Source organism: Temnothorax longispinosus, chromosome 9 (genome assembly GCF_030848805.1).
Source record: "Temnothorax longispinosus isolate EJ_2023e chromosome 9, Tlon_JGU_v1, whole genome shotgun sequence".
NCBI classification, from domain to species: Eukaryota; Metazoa; Arthropoda; class Insecta; order Hymenoptera; family Formicidae; genus Temnothorax; species Temnothorax longispinosus.
The window spans coordinates 15,506,779-15,531,769 of NC_092366.1; the positions used below are offsets into that span (position 1 = coordinate 15,506,779).

The 24,991-nt window shown below is 41.9% G+C and overlaps 1 long non-coding RNA gene across 3 annotated transcripts in view; it reads left to right on the forward strand.

Moving 5' to 3' along the window:
* LOC139818571 (uncharacterized) overlaps positions 1-20,063 on the forward strand; it is a 187,820-nt gene extending 167,757 nt beyond the window's left edge. For 2 of the 3 annotated variants that reach the window (XR_011733447.1, XR_011733445.1), the window contains 2 exons: positions 11,896-12,058; positions 12,524-20,063. This is a non-coding gene — a long non-coding RNA (uncharacterized lncRNA). The remainder of the gene's footprint in view (positions 1-11,895; positions 12,059-12,523) is intronic. The other variant, XR_011733446.1, reaches the window with a different exon arrangement.
* The last annotated feature ends 4,928 nt before the right edge of the window (positions 20,064-24,991 follow it).

A 24,991-nucleotide genomic window follows, 5' to 3' on the forward strand; every position in this document is an offset into this window, starting at 1 on the left:
GGGGTTCATGCGCGCCAGTCGAATACAAACGACCGACTTATAGAAATGTTATTATTTGCTACCGTACAGCACCGTGGGGAGAACATAACCGGGACACTGTCGGGCTTAACAGAGGAAATTGCGTTCCGTTCGTATCAACGTTTCGTTGAGCTCGATGCATAAAGGAGCGTCGATGGAAGCCCTATGAAATTCTTTTCATTGCAAATGAGAAAACATCGTCGGTAGTAAAACCGATATAAGCACTTATAATATTGTTATGCGTTATTTATATGAAAATAACATGTTGGAATGTCGGCATTATATACTGTCACGTAAAGGCGTGCATCTAATTTTAAATGTAATAATTTCATCCGTTTAGAGAGACTCGTTTTCTCTTCAGAGTAATTTGCTGCTAATCCAACGGAGTCGAAGTATTAGTATATTGTAATCAGGAGATCAATTACAAAATAGCAACAATGGCCCTTAGTGGAACCCATCGCACTCGCGTAATTACAGAGCGCCAGAAACTGCCGGCAGTAGCCGTGCGCCGTTAATACTCGGCCGAATGTAACAATAACTCGCAGTCGCCTCCCCTAACTGCCGAACTTTGATCCATTCTATGTAAACGAGCATAGGGTCCATTTCGTTACGCATAGGTATATATAAATTGGCACGAGGGCGGGAATCGCTCGGACACGGAAATGAAGTCTTGGACGGTCACGATCGGTATGAAAAGATAAGGTCCGAGTTCTCTCTCGAGGGCGCTGGACAACGCCCTTTCTCCCTTGCTCTTCAAACCTCTCTCTCTTTCCCGCTCTCCTTCTCTCTGTTTCATATACGCTTTCCACTCCGCCAACGAGATTTTTCATGGCGTGGATCGCGTCCGGTGTATCAAGTCATACCCAGAAGGCTGGAGCTTCCACAGCCGTAGCACGAAGGGTGGCCCTATCTTATCGGCGTAGCCATAATGGCCTGTTCTATCTCATCTCCAGTCTCGTTGACCGTTTGCCCCCTAGACCACTTTCGCCATCAAGGCTTTACCGCGGTAATGGCGATCAGGAAGAAACCTGGCTGACTCGCCGCTTCAGCATCATACGCGAAAGAGGAAAAAGATTCGTATCGTGAAAACATTGATGCTTGCGCTGGCCTGTAGTTTTACCAAAAGCATCGATTTCAAGTTGTTCGTATATACGAATGGCACACTACGATCTTCCGAAATTAAGTCGTTCGTAAGTTATATTTTATCTCTCACGTTTAGATACGCGATCGTCGCCGAGACGAATAATAAAAACTGATTGGAATTTGTAATTGAATTGATAATAAAAAAAACGCTCTAGGAAAACCGTTTAGAATTAAAAATGCTTAAAAAGTGTATTAAATTAAATAGCAAATTCACCTGAGAGACTTCACTTTCCATTAACTCGACATGCGTTATAAACATGCGTGAAATGCGTGAGAACGTACAGTGTGGTAATCAATCGCGCGATGCAACAAAAGCCAGATTGCGAGGCGCAATGCATTAACGATGCTGATGGACTATTCAATCGAACGCAGCCACACTGGTTGCGGCTGTTACAAGCTTGATAAAGGACGTTATATAAAATGTGCATCGCGCGTCGGAGCGTTTTTAACTCATAGGAGGCTACTCTTCGTTCAGAGTAGCGCGCTTAAGAACAGATAGGAAGTTCCGCGCAGGCGGAATATATTGACGAGGCTGACTGGCTATTTAGCTATTAAGCTATTATGCATTATTATCGCCCATCGGTCGGCGGTTCCACGCCCGCGCGCCGTGAAATAAAGTTGTCTGCAAAGTGCATTTCATCTCCACTCGGAGCCGGTCGGAGTTGGCCGGAGTTCTATTAAGAAATGGCACGCTAAGTAATTACATCGTGTGATATCGATCTCGAGATCGATCCTATACCTGTGACCTGGAAAAAGCCGGACGAGAATCGTTACTCAGCCGGCCGGATTATATTGCACATTCAGAAGAAACGGAACGGACGGAGTTCTCTCTGCGCGACATTTAAACGACCAGCCAGCCACCACCGTCGGAGCTTATTTATGCCTGTCGTAAGGAGATACACTTCCGACGTTTGTGGCTCTCATAACCTCGGTTTATTGACACTGTTAAGAATAGTTCCCATAATCCACGGATCAGACTTTAGGCTACAATGGCGCGCCCGATGCTCGACGCGCTACCTCGTTAAAGCGGTGGAGACAGGTGCGAATTTAATAGTTTTATATTAAATTTTAATGATTGCGTCGTATTGTTATCTGCTGCTCGCTTTTATCACTGTCGCAATTACAGTTCCTGGAACGATTTATTAGCCCAAAACAACGTTTTACAACGCTTCAAAATTTATATACAATATATATATATATATATTTTTTTTTTTTGGGAAAAATTTCTTTGTCACAACAAACTGTAAAAATTAGTATGTGTTTTTTTATGAGTATAAAATATCAGAGATACGATCATATATAATGTATTTCGTAGTTTAGTATAGTAGTTTGCAACATAGTAGCCCAATCATCATAATTTATAGCCAGTGGGTTAATTAAAATATCTAAATATTATGCATGCCATATAAGATGCGATAATATATACTTCCATGCCGCCGTTCTTACGCTTCGTAACCTTATAAATATTAATAAACGGTTTATGGACAGTGCGAGAAACATTTTCTCCCTCGGTGTATCGTCGGTCATTAATTATTTATCGCGTCAACTAAAGAGCCAGTCAGCCGCGAGCACTCATTAGGTTTTATCGGGAAGACCAGATGAATTTAGCGAATCGCGATACTGCACGCTGCATCGCTGACAGAAATTTATGTCAATTCGCGGTGGTGTGGGTGCGCGCCATAGAAGAAGGGCCGAAGCTAAAGAACTGGGTTAAAATATGCCAACGCGCCACCGCGAACCCCGAAGAGTAGAGCAAATTAATTTCGGCTTGTCACAAGGACGATCATCCATAAATGCAATAGCTTCTTTGCTTTCTCCTCATCGCTTCGTACGTTCCGCGTTCTCTTCTTTGCCTCTTCCCGATCTATCGACCAACATCTCGCGCGAGAAAAAGAGCTCGCAATAATCGTGATTTATGTATTCATTACCAACCACTCTTCGGCACGACTCGTTTGCACTGTTTTCAGAGCTGCACTGGCGCACAATATTCGCCTCGATGCCGCAGTTTGTTTTCAATTTCGGAGCCTTTTCGGACAGGACGCATTATTGCACGATGCTTTCGATCGTTGGTCATTCTCCAAATAGCTGTTGCGACAATTACCGCGAATTAGTCTTTGTTCTCCGTTTGGAATTTAAACTTTCCTACTATTCTTTGAATTTTACGAAGTTTTTGTAAACTTTATGATCGTGATTGAAGCAGCTTACGTAAATGATTCTTATTCGACAAAAAGAAAACGCGGGATTACGGAGTGAATTTTACGTACGAGTGAATTTTGCAATTCAGCGTATCATGCAACCGACATTAGCGCGAGCGAGATTTTGGTCGTACGCGGGGGATCTCCCGTTGATTTTTGTTGCCAACATTCTCCGAATGTTCCGCGGATGAGATATGCTCGGGCTTCATAGCGCGGCAGCTGGGCCGATCGATGTCCGCGCACGGTTAGTGGATATTCGAGTAGAACGAGTAGAGAACGTTGGAAAGAACCGAAACGGCCAGGCGCGCGCGCGGGGGTTGGACGTTAGGAAAGGGAAGTTGCTTGCTGGAGACAGCGGAAGAAAAATAGCGGAAGTCATCGACCTCCGAAGGGCTATATATCAGAGAGGGTCGCGGGAGGATGGTAGAGGAACCCTGGCGAGCGTAGTGCGCGAGTGTTCTCACGTACGTACACGACGCATCCGCGCCTGTGTGCGCGCGGATAAGTGGAAAGGGTAAAAGGGGGCGAGTTTTCGTGCGATTCGCGAAGTGTACCAGCCAGAGGAATGAGAACGAAGACGTTGAGGAGCTAGAAGGACGAGAGGGATAAAAGTTGGAGAAGTAGTCGTGAAGAGATAGTACGGAATCTAGGATAGTAGTCCTACCGTTTTATCATCTAACCGAGGCGAGGACAACGACAACGTCGGCGGTGGTGATTTCGTTCCCTTTTTACTCTCGTTCGCTCCTTCGCAGGCCCCGCCGGGTTTATCTTAAATGAGAACTCCTGGCGGGCTTAACTCGGCTTGCCGAGGTTACTCCGGGTGCCTTTTACCTCCGCGACAGGATATATCTCTGATTGATTAAATTCCTGCAATTACGTCGCGTCGTATATCACACCGCCCCGGCTCACCCCCGAGGAGAGGGTGAGAGAGTTGAACGCGTTCAACAAAACTGGGATTCGGACAGGCGCGTCAAGATTGGCCCCTCCGTCGGTGGATTTGCGTCAGCAACGCCGTTTTAGATTTCATTGCGGTAGACATTGTACTGACAGCGGGCAGCCCAACATTGACTGAATTGACAAGGTTAATTTTACTCCAACTACAGTGGTAACATATGTTGGCGCTCTAACTATCGTGCATGCGAAAATGAATACAAATTTGTCATTTGATATTAATACAATATATAGGATGAGATAAATCATTTTGTAGTTATAATTGTACTTAGTTGCAATCCATACAGTATTTGCTCTTTGTAAAATGTTTTATCATCGTATATAAAGTATAAATATTGTACATATACATCAATACCAGTTATAAAATCCAGTTTTCCACGCAAACCCAGGTGTTTAAGCGATATATTATGTTTTGTACTTTATAATTGTATGCGTTATTACTATTATTGTACCGCGTCACTATTATTATATTTGACATCGGTGCACGGATACAGCGTCAGAAATATACAATGTAAATTACAGCACGCGCTTCGACAATGCGACGCAAATCCGAATAAGCGATGCGCAACAATGCCAAACGATTTCCGCAATTGTTGCCATTATCGTTTTAATCATAGCATTTACGATCACGTCTCGACAATGGTAGCGCCGCCGAATCGGCAGATACATTGTTACTACGTCACAATACAACGACGCCGCGACACCGATATTATTTTCCAACTCGACGACATTATCTACAATCACTGTCGAAATGAACAATGCGTGGAAGCGAGGAGGAACGCTCGGCAAAGGGAAAAAGAGAGCCCGTAAAGAGAGCTTATACAGAAAAAGATACAGACGAAGCGTGGATGGTATATAAGAGATAGAGAAATAGAGGGTGAGAGAGAGAGAATGAGAGAGAAAGAGAGATAGAGAGAGATAAAGGGAGATACAGGAGAGGGAGGGGAACGGGAATAGGAGACCAGGCAGCAGCAGGGCGGATGAGTTATTAGATCCGGCGTATCCGGTATTGCGTCGCGGATGACCAATAGTTTCATCGAGGGATTGTTGAAGGTTCCGGAGCACATTTCCGACTTCCGCTTGGCGAATCGTCCTTCCGCCTGCCCTATCGCTTCTTCTTCGTCGTCTTCTTCCGATCGTCATCGTTGCGGTCCCGTCGGTAGCCGCCGGAATTCTGCAGTCGCGAAATATGGGGGCTCGAGCTCTAAGTTGCTCGCGGAAAAATATATACAGAGAGAAAGGCGAAACTCTTGGATTCTTCTAACGTCACTGTTAACTGCCGACGATCTTTCACGTCTCTTCTTCCTCATTCCTCCTTTCGTCGACTGCTCGTCTAAGAGGTAGTTTGATTCTCAAAGGCTATTGTTGCCCTCCTGTACAAGTGTTTTCACGACGATGTCGACCAACGTATTCTCATTTTACACTACACGAGAAATATTCGAAATTTCCGGACACGTTGCGTGCTTCTGTTCCGAGAAATGTCATTAGAATAATAGGATGTAAGATCGTGAATCAATATTTAGGTGATGTTCACTTTCCTATATCGGATTTACTGAATATCTATCTTTTTCGCATCCGAACGTAATTATAAGGATAAGATGATTGTCAAGAATAGGGAACATTCTTTCTTTTATTATAATTTCAATCCTTTTTATTTTTTTATGTGCATTTATAAAGAAATTTTATTCCATTTATTTTCCATATTATTAACTACTTCCTTTACTTATACGTTTTGAACTGCATTACATATACTATTGCGTAAACTTTCTCTTGATATACTCGAGGTTATTATTTATTTATACTAACTTACATGGTATTGCATTACCAGTTCATAAATTATACAGGAGGTTCGTGTTCGTGATTTTTCTTTACTGATAAATATAAGATTTAGACTATTTAAAGATATCTCCTCGAAGGTTTTAACGATATTATCATACCATATGTATTTTATCAGTAGAGAATGTATGCATTTTACATATTTTAACTTAATATGATCTATCAGGAAATACGATAGCGCATGTAACACAAAGAACATTTAACTGAGAATATCTGATCGAATCATAATAGGTGTAATTGAATTAATAAGCGTTACGAAATGAATATTCGTAAGGCGTTACGAGTTGTCAGACGGAGCCTTGCGAAAGTGAAACCCAACAATTTGTCCGACCCGGTTTAACCGGCTAATCCTTCGCCCCGGTACGCCGCAGCTTCGAAGTACTTCTTCGTGGACCTTTTCGTCGAGCACTTAGCGCTCCTTGCTTGGTCGCTAATTAAGTTGTCAATTCCGAGCGGGTCGTCGGGGATGAGATGGAACTTGGGTGCTTCCTTTAAATCTTGAGTGGAAGTTCGTTACTGCACTCGGCCACGGTGAACTCCGGAAACTGATGGTTGTTACTTAGACTGCTCATATCTATCATGGTTTCCCTCGCTCTCTTCCTCGCAAGCATCCTTGCCACTTTGCCCCCCCCCCTCTCTCTCTCTCTCTCTCTCTCTCGTTCTCTCGCCTCCGTTCGCGGTTTTAGCACCCTCCTTCGCGAAAGCGTCCCTCCTGGAAACTCTGTCGGTAACGTTAGGTCGGGTTATATCGAACCCAGGAAACCTTCGGCGAGGAGGAGAACTCGACTTGAACTCCGATGGAACTCCGGACGGAAACTCGGCGTGAACACTCGGCGTGTCGCCGCCAACTAAGTTGGAGAACACCACCCACTAACCTCCGTAAGGATTTCTCGCTCATCTAGGGAGCATCGGTGGCAGCCGGAGAGTCCGACCACCTTACACGCCTCCGTACCCTTCAGCTCCGATCCTCCGCCTACCGCTATGAACGTGGGCCAGGCATTCAGCCAGGCCGCAACCATAAGTTACTACTAATGTTGTTCCCGTGTTCCGCGGCCGAATTTGTTGACGAGGATGGTTAGCTATATTTGTAAAATTCCTACGCGCAAACTATTTTTGTTAGCTTCTTCGCCGCCAAATGTAAATATCAACATAATTTTCATGTAAATTTTATTATTTTCCGACCGATCATACTGGGTGAAGTTCAAACTGTGGTATATAATATTCTGACATCGCACACTTAAATAATCTTAGAAAGTCTTAGAAACTTTTCAGACTTTAATATAAATTTTAGTTCAACGATGCTGGAAGACCGTGAAAACATATCTTCTTGTAAAGTAGTTCATCCTTATAAGCTTCTAACTTATTTTCTTCTCCTATTTTGAAGGAAGCAGTTCCGTTTCGCGGCCGAACTTCGACATTCCACCACTTCGAGCGAGTCTGTGTCGCGAAAGTTTAATTAGATCCACCTTGAGGCAATTCCAGGGCCCTTTTGCCATCGGTCGCCACGGCGGCAAGTTAATGAGTCGATAATAAATTTTATTCGGTTACAAAGATAGTGGCCTTTAATGAATCTGAGGAAATATTCAAACTATCGCTTCTCGTTTGATTACCGCCAGAATTCGATTAATTTTGCTTCGTGGTTAGTTAAAAAAATAAAATTCCTGTTACTTTATATCTCACTTAGAAGATCGTTTTTTTTCCCCTTTCTTTAATATATCTATATAATTCTGTAGCCGTAATTAAATTTTACGGCTATAAACCTAAACGAGAATGAAACAAAACGTACTCAAACGCGTTTTCATCTTACGTCCTGCCATTACCGAAGCGGTGAAGATCCATTTTCACCGCGAACGGAACATTTTTCTAGCGATTTAGCCGAGTAACGATTAACACACATACACACACACACACGGCCGCTTCATTTCCTACGATCCCGCAGCGAATTCGCCTAAGTAAATTACCAGTCACGGGATAGAGCCTGGGAAGCATACCGGCTTCCTGGGCAACGGATTTCGTGTGACGACAGCCGGGGACGGATGCCAGGGGACTGGTATGGGTATAGCTTTGTGGATTTACACGATACCGAAATACAAGCGGCGAACCGACCTCGACCGGGGGAACTTTATTGCATTACGCCATGCGGCGTTTTTCCTATCGTCGTGGTCTCGTTGCACCGTCGGGCTCTAACCTCATCGAATTGACCCTCTACTTTGGCTTAGCCCGGGACAGAAATAATGTTCCTCGTCCTGCGGTATTCCGGCCTCCGTCGGAGAATCAACGAATTCCCCGGATGACTCTGAAGAGCCGCGCGAGGATTCCCGACGCCGTAAGAACGGCCATTAAGACGGCGATAATAGCCGGCGATAATTCGCCTTTGTTAATTAAAGCGTAACGAGGCGATAGCTCAAAGGTTTCATATAGTGGATCCGAGTACGCGATCTTCATCTTTGATCCTCCGCAATGCGACTCGTGATTTATTCACAGGAAATTCCCGGGACGCTTTTATAGATTCCGATTTTATCTCTAGATAAATCCGACGTAGATTTCTTTTATTACTAGGTATGAGACTCGATCGGTTATATATATAATCGGAGAATTATTATTTACATCAATTTTTAATATTTAAATATTGCACGTCCAAACATTATACACTCACAATAGCAATTTGTTATTTATCATAAAATATAAGAACATAAAAATTATATTTAAATCATTTAAACAAAATTAAATTTATATATCAAATTTTATTTTTCACTAAGATTTAATATAATCTCACATGGTAGATATTAATACATCGTTATCTAGCGTTTGTATCGCCACGCGAGAAACTTTCCTATCGCGCGAATAATTGATCTGATCTAAATCAAACCTAATCGCATTTTGTTCCAAGACACTTTGCTGTGCATCGCCACGAGTCTTAACGACTTGTAATTTGCGGGCATAGAAAGGGACGGCTTTGCGAGAAGAATCCTCGCGGGTACACCACCAGGTTGCCCCTCCGTTCTCCCCTCAGCCTTTCCCCAATCGGGTCTCTCTCCTCGTAGCCTCTCCCGTCGACGTTGCATCGCTGCAAAGAGAGAAGAGCGATTCCTTAATTTCCCATATTGTGGCTCGACGTCTCGGCTATCCCAGGACGCCCCGCTGCGTTATAGCGCGGTTTAATCACACTACAAGCGCGCATCCCTCGTTAGCGGAATATCGTGGTGGCTATAATATGAGGCTACATTCCACGTGGCGTATACTACATCGCGAGACGCGGCATGCCGTGCAAGACATTTCCACCGCGCGGGAGCGGCGCGGCGTCTAGATCTCTCGCGCTGCCGTTGCGAAATCGGTAATAACCTTTTGACTTTTCTACAGCTGAGAAATGGAAGGCAAATTGACGCCGTTACGCTTTACACGAATTGCGAGTCGGAGAGATTCAGGTTGTTGAAGCGAGACATTAGACGATATCGAATAAATCTCTTGTCCGCGATTTTTTTTCGTTGAGAACGGTAATACAATCTTTCTACCACAAAGTGGAAATTTTGCAGCATTGTCGCTTGATTTATTTTATAAAAGCTGTTCGATTACTCTATTTTTTTCCTTACATCCCTATAATCCTTATAATTTAAGATAATTATAAAATTTAAATTTCGATGCAAAGAGAGAATTAATATTTTTTACGTAACAAAATATCGTTTTTGTAAAACTTCGAGTAATACTTTGATAAATATATATTTCCGCGTTTTTTGGAGTAGCTTTGAATCGCCGCGAAAACATTCACGTCACCCTGAGTGTCTCGCGTTACCGATGTAGTTGGATCTATAGTGATCGTACTTGCCGAAGAAGCAAGGAGGAAACGGGGAGCACTATAGCTATATCGAAGAGCGTTGCGCGCACAGTTGAAAAACACTCCTAAGGAAACCGAAGAAAGAGACAGAGCTCGAACGAAGGGGGACGCTCGCAATAATTGTGATTTACGATTTGGTCGCTAGCAAAGTAAAGCGCGGAGAGTTCGTTTGAAACGGTGCAGTGGCGACGTATTTCGCGAGGCAGAAGAACTCGTCGGCGAGACGAGAAGATGAAGAAAAAGGCGACGGCCGGGGTACGGCGTGTGAGGGAGGAAGGGAGGAAGCGAGATTGCGGGCTTCCTGCTTTTTGACAAATCGCTGATGGAAAATCCAGCGAACCGTGAGAAACCGCGATATACTAGACCCCCTCTCGCGTCGATCGGCCTCGTATATATGTCCCTGTAGTAGTCCCAACGGGTGCGAGTCTTAATTGGCGTTCTTTTCCGCGACCTTCCGGAACCGATGGCTTAATTAGCAAAGCCCGTAATTATGCCTGGCGACACATGGAGAAACCAGTTTCTTATCAACATTAAATATACCCAAGATAGTGCTGACTGATATCGACGCGTCTTATGACGATGTGTTAGATCCTAGAATGAAATATTACACGGTCTTTTTCGTTTCCAATATGCATATATCGATATATCGTTTTAAGATTACACGCAGTTAATGTATGGAAGTAGATAAGTCTATGATAACTGGATAAGTCTATAGTGACAAACTACATGTAATATCGAGGGATACGAGTTGAGGAAGGGAAATTTTAGCATATGAAAAGCTTAGTGAAGTATTTCACAATGGCAGTCGGACCCTGGAGTGTCGCGGATCTCAGCGACACTCGTTTATCCCGTCTCATTCTCTCTGTCTTCATCTCGCTCGTGTCGTCAGCTTCGGTTGAGCGTTCACTGGCGGTAGAGGGTAGGACGCAATCAGTGCCCTTGATTTATCGTGGCAATATACATTAAGATACCGACATTAAAACTAGGGGAGTCTCCCATGGATTCCGAGGCTCCATTACCGCTTAGGACAGAGGAGAAGCTGTCGTCACGTTGCATCGAAATGCTCGGGGCGAGATTGAATTCTCAGCTGCACTTGATACGTTCGATATTTTCCTGAAATTAATGGTGATCGGTTATTTGCGCGCGGTCGAATCAGTCTTTCCTCGCTCATGACGCTCATTAGCAATCACGAAAACCGCAGCAATTTATTCACATTGACTGTTGCTAACGACCAGATGCATTATTGATGTTACCGATTATAAAAATAAAATTATAATTGCGAGAATATCAAGAAGCTTTTAATCAATGATTAATAAAATATTAATATTAATAAAAAGGCACACATATTCATAAAAGACACTATACATACACACATACACATATACAATATACAGGCATACAAACACATACACCACACATATCGATATCATCAATGTCACGAGCAAATTATGAACGTCATTAAATTATAGATAATATTACTACTAAGTTTTATATATTTTATGTTACAAAAATGTTCTTATTGTTTAATGTTTTTGAATTGTTAACACTTTTATCAAAAAATTATATCAGAAGAAGCTAATTTGTATTATTTTTTCTTTCTGCAATATGCCAAACAAAAATATGAGAAACGAGATTCGCTGAGAAAGCTAAGAACATTATGGAGCTTACGATATAAGTTTCTGAAATGATCAGAGATGTGATCGTGACTTTGGTGAATCGCATCACACAGCTCGCCGTGCTCCCCCTGAATACGTGTTCCTCTCGATCTCCCTCATCCCACCTCTTTGAGATGAGGAGACTGAGTATCGAGTGGGCATCGAGGTCTCGAGTTCCTCGAGAACTTTGGGAGGGGTCACGGCGAGCTTGTCCAGTACCCGCCTGCCAATTACGGAACAGAGATCTAACCGTAGTAATGTGTAGTGTTTCCACCATTGTCCGCAGGACCGAGCGGGGCATACAGTCCGGATGCGACGATGGGCTACATGATGGACGGACAGGCCAGCATGATGCACCGACCGCCCGGCGATCCTACCTTTCACAATCAGTACCATTACCCAGAATACTACGGACATCACTTATAAAGGTTTGTTGTGTTACACTGATATTCCGATTATCACTTTCATCAATTCCACATCGGATTACAATGTATGTCTTTATGAATTAGCCCATGTACGTTTGTTTCATCTCATTACAATGGCCAAAGCTTCCAAATTCATTTCATTATAATGGAAATTTTTATGGGAAGGAGTTATATATAATCAAATCTTGTCAACTTCTACTCTGAAAGTCTGGGGTTGTTTATGACAATTCAGATGTTTTGCTCGATTTGCGACTGTTCTAACACTGAGCATCTCAATTATCTTATTTAATTTATTCAAAAATAGCAGTTAATACAAGCAATCATTTATATATTATATTTATGTGAGAGATCTCAGAGTAAGAAAGAGAGAGATTTTATAAAGAAAAACACACATTGATAAAGTTATGAATAAAATAGAAATGTTTTACATATTTTAATTTTAATATTGAAATAATGTCTTCGCGTTAGACTGAGGATCGTCAACCTCGGATGTTTCAGGAGTACTTGCAAAGTGGAATGGATGGTGAAACGACGGTTCTAGCGACACGAAAAGCGTGACGGACCTATCGTGCTCCAGTTGGCGTAGATCAGAATCGGAGGACAACGATGAATCGTGACCTCCAGGACGATCACCATGGTAGTCCCGATGATTTCTTGCTACGCCGCACGACGAAATGCGTGGACGTTTGGGTGCTTGGTTAATGAGGAAAAAGACACGAGGAAAGAGAAGGACGAAGGAGCGAAGTGGTTCCCGTCTCCGAGAGAAAGGACAAAGCAGATGAAACGCCGCGAGAAGCCGACGAGAGGAAGATCGTGGAATTGTCGAAGGAAGAAGGACGGAGCGAAGTGGCTGCGGAAGGCGACGCGAGGAAAGAAAGGACACGAAGGGGAATGAAGCCGCGGCTTGGTCTCGAGAGTGACGCGGCCGCGAAGAAATTCATGTGATTGTTCTTTGTACAAATATTGCGGTGTAATATTGTAGTGATTGAAGAATTTAAATGTTAAATTTTAATACGGTCGCGATCGAGATATATTAATGAAATATAAGTGATATATAGGCAATTTTAGCGGGCATGTACATTAAAAAGAAGAGGCAAATACACCCGGTGCTCGCACGGAATATAGAATATGTTCAAGTGCACAGACGACGCAAGAGAGGTACAAGAAAGAGAGTACGAGAGACATACGAAGAAAAAAAAAATACGAAGCAGTATATATATATATATATGTATGTATACATATATATATTATAAATAAATATAAATAGCAAGACACAGAGGATGAAAAGAGAAAGAAAATTATTAGATGGCACGGGAGATGTTTAAAGGTATATAAAAGTAAAAACGGACGCAAATGCGGCGGAGAATTAGGTCGAATGACATCGACGCGTGTGCCGGACTCGAGCGTCGACCATTCAATTGCATATATATATAGGAAACATTAAAATTTGTACAGTTATTAATTATAAATGAATTTACTAATTAATGGAAAAATATATTATATATATATACATATATATAAATAAATATATATACATGAATATATATATAGATATATACATATACATAACGGAGAGTAAAAAAAAAACGTGTGGCCCCGGTTGTAATATAAGTCGAGCGTTGTAGTTGGACTGGGACGATTATCGTATATTACCGACGCGTACTAGACACAAGAAAATTTCCGCGCAAATCGAGAGAGGAGAGCGGGAGATGCGAGTGGCGCGAGTGAGAGAATACACGAATAAACGTACTGAGGGATTTTAGATATAAATAAAAAAAAAACAGAGATATAGATATCAATGAAAAAGAAAGAAAGAGAAAGAGAGAAAGAGAACGAAAGTGAGAGCGAGAGAGTGAGCGAGAGCGAGAGAGTGAGAGAGTGAGAGAATGAGAGAGCGAGAGAAAAGAGAAGATTGGCGCTCTTTGTCGTGCATTCGATGACGCAGCAATATCCCTCTGAGAATCCTACCCTCTAAAATCCCAACCCAATCCAACCCCCGCTCCAGCGTAAGTGACATACATACACAGACACGTACATACATACATCTATACATTCTCTCAGCTTCGTGAAAAGACACAGACATGTATACAGACACACCCCTATACTTGTACACAGAACATACTCTCCCACGATCATAAGAATAATTAAACGGAGGTACACACCGCAGCTTTTATTATAATATATTCTGTATAAATAGTTAATTCAATTGTGTGAAAATAAGATGAGGGAGTGGGCGAAATTCGATTGGGAGAATCGTTCTGCGAGCACGCGTTGACTTGCCTTGGTTTTTTTTTTGCTACGGGAAAAGGGAGAGTGAGGAAACAAAGAATCGGACAATCGATCGCGAAGAACAATTTGTTTTTGTCGTTATTTTCTTCTTTCATTTTCAACGAGATTCTGCGAAAATGTAGATGTCGAAGAAGGTGAGTGAAACAAGGAAAGAAAGACAGAGATTGGCCTGACAAAACGAATGGCCGATATTGAAAATAATGGAACTTTGCGTACCTATTATGCACTAGCGTTATGCAACGTTTTGTTACGGCTCGAAAATGCACGCATTTGTATTTAGCTTTTGCAGCGTCAAAGATTCACGTCAGTGAGTCTCTATTTATTATTTCTTTCCCCGTTTCCGTTCGACATTGTCATTTCCGTACAGCGTTGTGCTCAACGGCTCTTTGATGATCACGAAAAAACTCAACTCAAGAGTAACAGTCATTATTACATAATAGTTTATCGAAATTTTCAAAAAGACTCGTGACCGTGAAAATACGATCTACATCGAATTTATAACTAATAAAAAGTTTTTTCGAATTCTTGAAGAAATGGATCTCGATTAGTTGAAGTGATCAACGGAATTTGAAACCCTGATTAAACAATATTTTTTATCGTTGAGTAGAGGCTCTGTTGGAAATCCAATCGTGAAGGAAACAGGGCTAATTAAGAGCCATTCGCTGTTCTCGATGCGAAAGATTTATTCAATCATTAATTAGTTCGAACGTCTCGGTCTTTGTTCAGACCATCTTCAGCACATGATAAAATGTGTGGCAAATTAATCGACGAACAGTAATCATCTTACGAATGACGAGGAATATCTATAAGTCTCCTATGGATTCCCGCCACAAAGGATGGAGATGTTGAATCCTAAATATATCTTATGTAAAATGTGTGGGATTGATAATCTGAGATTAAAATCCCGAAAATAGCAATCCATAATAACTGTGTTATAAGAGACATTGTCTACTTTTGTCTTTATAAGAAATTTAACTGGGCAAATTATATTATTTTATCAATCGTAATAAATATTGTAATATCAGAAAATAATAACGAGATTATTCTTGATGACTGAATCGAGAAATGCAGCAGTCTATCATATACATATGATAGACAATGTGCCTGTTGCTATTATTTGGAGACTTATAGATATTCCTCGTCATTCGTAAGATGATTACTGTTCGTCGATTAATTTGACACATATTTTATCATATGCTGAAGATGGTCTGAACAAAGACCGAAACGTTCAAACTAATTAATGATTGAATAAATCTTTCGCATCGAGAACAGCGAATGGCTCTTAATTAGCCCTTGTTTCCTTCGCAATATTTTTTATTATAAATCGCATATTCATCGATTGATGGGTGTATGGCGCCAAAGTAGCTCATTATTCTTGCGAAAGCAGACAAAAGTTGATCATCGAGATGCTCGTACATATGAGCGTGCTTCTGTAATTACGTCAATATTCCCCTTTTTAAACAATTAGCAGCAAACTCACGTTAGAAAAGTCTTTTCCTTATCGTATGTTTTCATCGATGAAGATCCTAGTTGTATCATCACGATATCACTTTTCCCATATTTACATGTTCCTTTATGCATCTATATACATTCACTCGTGATCATTGTTACGGCCATTTGCGAATTCGAGCAAAAATTCATCTTTTTGCTTTCGATCTTTGTCGCGCTCTTTATCCTCCCATGCGCTCGTTTTTCGTCGTCGAGCCCAACATTCCGGATATTTTCGTTACTCCGTACAATTCGTCATACGCCTTTGTTAAAATTATTGTCTTTTTTGTCCGATAGCATATTAGTTCCGAATGCGCAATCGAACGAAGGAAGAAATATAATGCAATCAATTTCCAATGTACATTTATCTCTTCCAATCGCTTGTCCCTCATTCCCCCGTTTACGATTTATATTGGAGGAATCTTTATATTTCTATACAAATCTTACCGCACGCGCGTCCCTGATATACGTAAATACGTTAACGAGCAAACGATGATAGAAAGTAAGGAAAAGAGAGAAACGCGCGCGAACATGCGAATGAGGGAACAGGAGCGAGGGGAAAGAGTGTTTTTCGAAGGAAGGGAATGAATTTCCGAGAGAGACCTTTACAACGCGATACGCCAGACAAAGCATGTTTATTAAAAGAAAAAAAAAATTTTTTAATGAAATTAAAACGTCGATTATACGTGAGAGAGCGGTTTCGCGACGAATAAGGGTACGAAATAATAAATAAAAAAAAAAACGCCCCTCGTTAACGTCACATGCGTCACACGAGGACGCGTGTCTCGTTGATCTCTCGACGATCGAGACACGACGCGGTTCGTTCGGAAGGATGGATCATTCGGGGTACCATTCTCTCCGATCGGCCGAGCGAAATGAGAGGACGACGAGTAGGGAAGAAGAGGGAGCGAGAAGAAGGTGAAAAAAAAGAGCGTAAGACAAAAATTTTATCAATATTTTCAATACACTCGCATACACGCAAATCTTGTATAAAAGTTTTAATATTAACACAATTGCTCCTGCCGGGAGCCGAGCGGCGGCGTCGGCAACGCATCGGTGTTCCTCTCACAACATATCCCACTCGAAAAAATTTATTCAGGAATAATTCCGACGGATAGGATTCCGCGCGCGAGAGAAAGAGAGAGATGCGATTCTCAAGATTGTACGAACCATCCAAAATTCTTCCTGCTAAAGAGGGACGTCAGCGTTGTACGGTTGTGCCTCGCGCGATCGGCGTTCTAGTATACTAAACTAAAAAAAAAAAAAGATAACCCACGTATACCGAAAGACTCAGGTGCGAGAAAAGTCAGTATAGTTATTGTCCTGATTGAATCGGAAAGATTACTCAAATTTCGTAAGTTACATTGTACGTGCGTCGCGCGAACGCACAGGCTCCTCTACGTGAGATGCGCGCCAATCGATCGTACGATCGTCGACCTTTTCCCCTCCCCCTCCCGCGAAGGGAGGGAAGCGTAGAGAAGGATTCCTTGGCCGTTGAAATCCATCGAGTCCTTCCGCGCGAACTTTCTCGTCGGGGAAATTAATCGCGATCATCATGCGACGGATGAAAACAGTATACGATAAGACGAACGGAAATTGTATACGCTTTGCGCGTGATTACGTCGCCGAGATTACATGCGCGAGACTGTCGATGAAGATCTCTTAGACCGGTATTCGTAGATCGGTCTTATATTCAAGATCGTGTGCAGCGTCTCGAGATCGTACTTAAGACGATCTCGAATATAAGATTATGAATACCGCTTTTAATATTATTTAATTAATTATATATATTTTTTAGTTTATCAATTTTAATTAATTTTAATCAATTTTAATCAATTTTAATCAATTTTTTATCACTTTACTTAATTCTCGCATGTGCAAGGATCGATTTTAGAATAGCGCGTATAATTTCGGCGCACGCAATCTTCTCAAGACTAAAATTAATATTATATTATTTACTATTTATAATGATAAAGCTATAAATATCTATAGTTATTGAGAACGAGACAATCACACAGGAACTACTAAATCGGTGACGGCCGACCATTTTCTCTGTCGCGCGTAGCGCCAAAGGCAACGGCGTATTTTTATAAATTATATTTGTTGAACGATGTATTGTTTAATTTTGTTGAGACCTGCCTTTGGCTATGCACGACGATATACGTTGAGTTATGCATGCGATCATGTATGAGCAATTAATTTCTCCAACGAAGAGTGACGTTTAACAAAATTATAGTAAAAATATTTACATACACAAATCTTGCAAAATAATTCAAAGTACATGTAATTAAATTTTTGTAATGTTTTTTTGTTAAATTATTTTTTTCTGGTAATTATTAGCGTCACATAATGCGTCAATACAATAACAAACTCAGTTTGTAAACATTAACGCATTAATTAGATGCACGGAATGCAATCTATTGGAATTAATTTAATTAAAGCGCAGTTTGATACAGCATACAATGCGCGGAAAAACTCGAAAACCAGAATTAATTTCAGAAGCAGGCAGATACGGACAAAAACCGGTATTCATAGTCAGATCTTATATTTAAGATCGTCTTAAGTCTGGTCAAAGGCAGTCTTAAGACTGCCCATCCAACCAATGAAATGACCGCGGTATTAGCATCTTAAGATATTACTTAAGACAGTCTTGAAATAAGATCCGATTATGAATATCGGCTAAAAGAAGATCGCACGATCGAGAACGCGCGCGGATATCGGCACAATTCGAGCGAAGAACGGAGCGAGCGGACGTCATATTGGCTGTTCGTTTTATAAATGAGTTCACTCGATTGAATCATCGCCTTAAAAATGTATACGAAGTAACAGTAAGGTCTATCTAAATAATAATCATGTTAGAGGGTAAATTGTAACAAAGATTTTATGAGCGGCGACACACGAGCGACGAGAATAATGCGAGAGGACGAGAGTAAATGCGTTATTGCATGCATGTGCGTGTTGTGTGTGTGCCTGTATGTATGTGTATATGTTGAATGTAAATTTTGGAAAATGCGTGCGTGAACAGTAGCAAGCCAAGAGATGAAAACAATGTAATAACTATTGTACAATTACGGACGATGGATAGTTAACTGCTACGACGTCGACTATTGCGATGACGATCATAATAATGATGACCAAATCGCGCTGTCGCAAAAAAAAATCATGGTAATCGTTATTATGATCGATAAAAGCGTTGCGAATCGATCGATAACGGGGGTCTGTGAAGCTGATACAATAGTGACGCATACGACGAAGACACGATGTGTATAAGCTAAAATTTTATTATATCGGTATGGAATCAGATTTTTGCAACTGTTTGCGTATTGACGACCTATTGATGCCCTTAAATAAGAGAACGAAAAAAAAACTGCAAATAAATTAAAGTAAAAAGAATGAAATATATGAATTGTGTTCTGCTTTGTAAATCGTATCGCTCTTCGATATTAACTTACACGCGATTGTGATAGCAAGAGGAGCGAAAAGATGGGATGAAGAGTGTGAGAGAGTGAGAGAGAGAGAAAGACGAATGAAAGAGGGGGAAAAAAAGGAAAGAAGAAGAGAATGAATGAGAGGAACGTGTGCGAGGGAGAGGGTGAGAAAAATGTGATTGCGGTGTAGTTATGTATGGCAGTCGAAAATCCTTTCTACGTGCTTATCGCGAGGAGCGGAGGAGATGTGCTCGTTGCCCGGATTGTACACTCTCGCGTATACGAAACGATAAGGGAAACGTGGAAGAACGAAAACGTGGAGATTCCGCAAGGCGCCGGTCAAAAGTTTAAACGGAGGGGAATCGAACAGTGGGATACCGCACGTTGATGTAAAGTATTAAGTATTATGGGACTACGTGCATACATGTAATTGTACTAAAGGGCACAAGCCTCTCGAGCCATCACACACACCGAGACATTACGTTACACACGCGTATTCACGTGCATTCAGATTCACGTAACAGACATACACACACACACACGCACACAATCATATACATAGCCACACACGTATACGACAAATACAGGTGCAAGGTACGCAGAGAAAGAGAGAGATAAAAAGAAAGAGATCACATTCGATCATTTGTGTACTTGAACTCGATCGATTCGGTTTTATTAAATTTCACGGATCGAACACGTGATGACGATGAAAGGAAGAACGATGTCAAAGGTGGTCTATGTTAGAGAGTGTCCATTGTATAGTGTTTTTTGAAACGTGAGCATTAAATGCTACATCTTGTGTACACTTGTATTACACTTTATTACGCACACCCGTGAGAAGATGCGACGTGACAAGTCGCAACGTCGTTGCCGAATATTGATTAGTCTCACTTCAAATTCAGAAAGAAATACAGGATTCCTTGTCCCAGTGATGTATTACTTTTCAATAATTTGGTTTAATTTATAAACAAAATCTTCTGGTTACACTCGACGTTCCGACTTTCGTAGCATAAAGAAAGAAGATAAACGGGGAATTACTTGATCGATATTTAAAAGATTATTATTTTATTCGAGCATCACGTACGTCTCGCACTTTGTCGTGAGAATGTTTGGTAAAGTATTTAAAATTTCCAATACTAACATTTCTCTTGAAATCAATTCGTCAATATTTCCTTTTTTAAATTCTATTTTTTTAGACAAGAAAATAAATAATGTGGCTAAAATACAGGACTATCAGGGTATTTGTTAAAATAACAGATGATATTAGATATACGATTAAAGGCTATGTAACGGATCTCGTTGAAGAATCGCTTGACAGTGAGAAAATGCATTCGTCGTCGCTTTAACGGAAGGGTAATCCGCGAAAGAACGTAGAATCTTGTCAAGACCGTTGAAACAGGCGACATGGACGTTTCAAAATCGGCGGACCACTCGTCGTATGACCGACGTTTTATAGCTAGGAGAGATCTTGGCGGGTGAATTGGGTGGAGGGTTGTTAGCGAGCTGTCGATGGCTCCGCTTTGTTATCCGCCGCCCCCGGAGTCACTTCTCCGGGTACGACTGAAAAGCGAAAGGGTGCCGTTGCTGTATAAAACACATTTGCGATTTGCACGCATCCCCTGGACCCGAGTCTCTTCCTGCCCGCATGTCTCTGTCTGGCATACTGCCTGTTCTGAAATATGATAGGGCGGGTGGAGAGAACCAGAGAGCATCGCGGTGTTGCTGTAGGTGCCAATTACCGCTGATGGTTATTCCATGGAAATGGACCTTGTTACGCGGCAGCGTCGAGAATCGGGGAAGGTACCAATTATTTTTGCTGCCATCGATGCTTCCTGCCAGGCGTCATCCAATAAAAGCGCCGAGTCGGCGGTTCACCCGGCATCGGATCGTGCAAGAAACTAACGAGACAAGCCGTAATGTCGAGGAACGCGTGGCAGTCGAAATTTTCTCCTGCTTTCCTTCTGTCCATCTCATCACGGAACAATCGTCTTCTCCGATCTTTCTATTTGACTTAACTGTTTGTCTTTCATAATTGCTCTTTGAAATAAACACTAACAAGCTGGATATCTACGAGTTTAATGTAATTAATTTATATTTGGTTTAAGATCATGTGTATGGATTTAATTTAACGCATTTTGTTTAAAAAAGATAAATAATATCTTTATTTAATAATATATTTTATAACCAAACACCCATTTTATTTAAAGCGACGATCGACAGTAATATGGAAGCAACTGTCAATTTTGTGGAAACTAATTCTATTTATTTCTCTTGCTTTATGATTGATTGATTAAATTTAAATTATCTCGATGTGTTTCGGCTTTAGAACATTTGAAGCTAAAAGGAGCTGGAGGTCGATCGGAAGAAAGTTTCGCGAGTGAATTCGGCTGCTCATTCGCGAAACGGAAGCAATTTCTGCGTTAGCCCGGAGATCGTGCTGGTGGCTTTAATCAACCGTCGAACCAGGCGATCCGTGAAGCCGTTAGAAAGTTCGTCGAACTAACTCGGTCGTCGTCGTCGTCGTCTAACGCGGTGGTGCGCGTTAGGAAGCCGGTAATATATTAGGCGCGGGAAGGCCCCGCGAGCAAACAATCTCGTAATGGCAGGACGGCACGGCTGACTGGTGGCGCGGTAATGAGATATTAGAGCTGAGCTTGGCCTGCTAGAAGGGAGTGGCTACTTCGGGGTAGTAATGCGCGATAGGCGCCCGTTTATGTCTCACGGAGCCGGGGGGGTTGTTATTACGGAGCACTGCCAGGACGAGGGCTAGTATCGTTTGCTCTCTCTCGGGACACGATTACGACACCAGGCTACCTCGATCCTCGCTTAACGCGCGCAACTCCGATCGGAAAATTGACACCATCGGGAATGAATATCAAGCCTTGGTGTTCAATGCTTTTAACTTTCCGTTTTTTTTTATGTAGTATGCCTATCTTATCTTTTTTGTTACTTTTTTTATTTTTCTTCAATCATAGTTTGAGAGAGTTTGTATTATTATTGATCTTATTATGTATATACAAATAATACTTAAAAAATTAAAAAATGTGTTATAAATTTTTTATTGTTATTATTGTTGTTATTATTACACGTATATATGATAAAGTTGCAAACATCTTTCCGGAAATCTTAGTCTAATTGCGGTTTTCGTTTATTTTATTGATTTATTTTTCAGAAAAATGAAAGAGTACAAGTGTAACTTAAAGGGACAAATTCTATTGTTTTGATTATGGAATTACTCGGCGTATATTATAATTAAACCAGTCGAGTCGTGATGGTACATCGCCAAAGTAATTGGCGATTAAGCGACAGCGCTTGCACATATCAAGTGTCAACGATGCATAAATAGGTCGCATTTGGCGGATAGACAGGTCGAATGCGGTGTGCTTCGTGCAGCTGCAACATGTTAACGAAAAGCTCGTACTGACAATCATTGATTGGCAATGATCAAAGTCGTAGTCTGCCACTCAATGTACTCGTAAATCGCGTGTCTGAAATGAATATTAAAAGTTATGATGATGTGAAGCGCTTCATTGCGTACATGACTCCCTCATAATTTCGACGTGCTTTGATTTATTGATTCCTCGTACTTGACGGCTCAACTTGATTTTGTCATCTATTAATTACTATTTTTATTGAGATTTCGTCATATATAAAATTTATTTCACGATAAAATTGTGAATGCTCAGAACACTTATAAAAAAATCATGTGATTACGTTGAGACAAAATATAAAAAAGTTCAAAATACAAAATTACAGTAGAAGAGAATTAATACGCCATAATTTCATTAAAGATATTAACGTAACGGTCACATTTAAGTAACGTAATTTTAAATTGTTCTGGAATTGTAATCTCATGAGGAACAACAATGAAGGAAAATCGGCATCGTTCAGGCAAAAGTAACCGCGACGGTAATCGCCATTCATCAGCAATGTATAAACAAGGCCACGCGAATCTATTTCCTAATAAACAGCTCGTGCCGTGGCATGATTCCGTCAGGGTAGCACAGTAGCCCAAAAGCGGATGGCGAAGTGGTAGCAAACGGCTGGCTGCTGACGGTCGTCGGCGGTCGCCGGTCTCTCCCTCTCGCCTCGCTTCCTCCGGCCATCCACCGCCGCCGCCGCCACCACCGCCGTCACCGTCCTCTCTCTTTCCCTCGCGCCCACGTACGGACAAATGGGTGTCCCTGCATATGTAAAAGCAGCGCTGTGTTCGGCTCACCCTCGGCCAGCCATTTGTCAATGTCAAGGCGCGAGCGCCGTATCCATGGCAACACCCCCGGCCAGCCAGGGGGTGCGAGTGCGAGCGAGTGCGAGCGAGTACGAGCGAGTACGAGCGAGCGGCGCGGGCAACCCTCAGTTTCGCGCGACTTCCTCCACCCCCGCCGGCGGAACGCAACCCCCGGGGTTGCTACCACCACTACTACTACTGTGCCTCCTCTACTCGCTACCACGCTCTCTCCGCTGCAGCCGCTATCGCTATACCCTTCGTCGCCACCCCCTGGACTATCCACCGCCGCCAACCACCCGCGACCGACTCAGTTCTCGATATTTGTCCCAAGCGCGCACGCGCTCTCACGACTTTCGTAACTCCTGAGGACGCTACCCTTATTCTTGGAGGCGCCTCCGGACGAGCTACCGCCAGCTGTTTCCAACATCGATAATTTTTTTGTATAAATGTTCAAATTGTGTATTTCTGATAATAAAGATCCTTGGAGTCAACCATTTATGAATTTTATTTTGCAGAATGGAGGTATGAGTGTTAGATTGAGGGAGATCCTAAGGAGATTTTAAGTTTAATTCACAATATTTTGTCTGTATTAAGTTAATAATTTTGAGAAGTTGTTGAAAATAAAATAAAATTTGAAGAGAAAATAAAACGTCTAATTTATTTATTACTGTTATAAGGATTATTGTTATTATTATGTCAGTAGAAAATAACTATTTTATTATCGTATAAATATTGGTCCTGAAATATGTATTACGTAAGATCTCTACAAGAAAAATATCAATTGATCGTCCATTGGCAACACATTCTTCCATAAATATTCAATCATTAAAGACGGGAAATACTTTGAGAGTACTAGACGATCGTTATATGATAATACTTTCTAAGATTTTCCATCGGGCGATGCGACGTAAAAACGCTCAAAGACACGGATATATCCCCCTGAGAAATTCTTTATCGCGTTATACTGCACAGAAAACAAAGAGAGATTTGCAGGCGCGGAAACGATGGGAATAGCGCTAACCACGAAAGAGAAAGATAGCTATGAAAATGTTGAGAGAAGGAGAGAAAGAGAGAGAAGAGGGGGGAGAGAGAGAGAGAGAGAGAGAGAGAGAGAGAGAGAGAGAGAGAGAGAGAGCTGCATAGAGAGAGAAACGGAGGTCGGCGATGGTGGAGAACGGTCGTCGAGCGGTCGGTCTAGATGGTGCGGGCGGTAACGACTGCATAGCAAGACAGCTCGCTTAAATATGCAGGATGGGCGGCGGCAGGCAGCATTGTAGCGTGCTTGTAGCATGGAACAACGGGGTGAACTTGGTACTGAGGGAAATGAAGGGGACGAACGCGCGCGGCAAGAGGAAACGAGAGGTAGATGGGGAAGGAAAGGAGAGACAGATAGGAAGAGCGAGAGAGAGAGAGAGAGAGAAGCGAACGGCAGGGAGACGGAGAAAGAAAGAGAATACGAATTGGAGAAAGGGAGAGAATGTGATGATCGGAGGGAGAAAGAAC